Here is an 873-nt window from a genome sequence, read left to right as displayed (position 1 = left end):
CAAAGTGTTTAAACAAGCAAATCCACCAAGAGACAACACAAAGGAGAGGAAATGCCAAGAAATGGTTTCAAACCTTACGTTTCAATCCGGCATGTTGATGTTCTGTTGTGACAGATTTAGTGTTTTATGTTTTATTTCTCCCCACTCATCCCCCTCAGATTTGTTCTATTTTTTCATAGGAATTTGTACAGACACTAGTGTTTTTGAAGCAAAAGCATTTTAAACAGTGAAACTGAAAAAAAGCGGAGTTTTTTTTTCTTTGCAGGCGTAAAAAGTAAAGGGAAAAGAAACTACAATGAACACGTTTTAATGTTCAGAATTGTGGATAAATAAAAACAAGCCACACAAAAAAGACCTGAAGTTATCATTTCAACATGGTGGAAAATGGTCATCGAAAGAAGGAACCATTGTTTCTATCCTGTAGATGTTTCTGATTTTGAGAAGTGACACTTAGTTGTTGCCATTTTTTGTTTCCAGAAAAATAAACCACAACTATTTTGTATTGAATACTGTTTCAGCTTTGAGTATTTTTATATGAATTCAAGGCCAAACAACTGCATTAATATAATAATATAATATTAATGCTCTCATGAGGCTTTAATACAGCTTCACATTTTAGGATGTTTTGATAAAATGTAGACGATGTTTAAAATTCTTAATAACGGTGTGAATGTTTATGAAGCTTTCACACTATTGTGGTCCATTTTTCTTTTGTATGTTTTTCAGCATCTTGTTCAATAATTTAAGTGCTAATACAACAAATCATCAAAACGTTCAGCTCTTTCAGGACAATCCTGCTGTGACTTTTTTATTGGTGCAACTTTAGCTTTTTGAAATATTTAGCCTTTTCTGCCATATTTTTCTCATAGAAAA

General features: G+C 32.1%; 1 protein-coding gene across 1 annotated transcript in view; it reads left to right on the top strand.

The window, feature by feature from the left end:
• Positions 1-507, top strand: part of LOC119423985 (speckle type BTB/POZ protein) — a 21,093-nt gene extending 20,586 nt beyond the window's left edge. Inside the window, exon 10 of the mRNA XM_037691422.1 lies at positions 1-507. This exon is cut by the window's left edge and continues 1,059 nt beyond it. The gene's annotated coding sequence lies outside the window, so the exon portion shown is untranslated.
• Positions 508-873: the final 366 nt, after the last annotated feature.

Source organism: Nematolebias whitei, chromosome 17 (genome assembly GCF_014905685.2).
Source record: "Nematolebias whitei isolate Nwh7 chromosome 17, NemWhi1, whole genome shotgun sequence".
Taxonomy (NCBI): domain Eukaryota; kingdom Metazoa; phylum Chordata; class Actinopteri; order Cyprinodontiformes; family Rivulidae; genus Nematolebias; species Nematolebias whitei.
The sequence above is the reverse complement of the archived record's forward strand: the minus strand, read 5'-3'. Positions and strand labels throughout refer to the sequence as shown.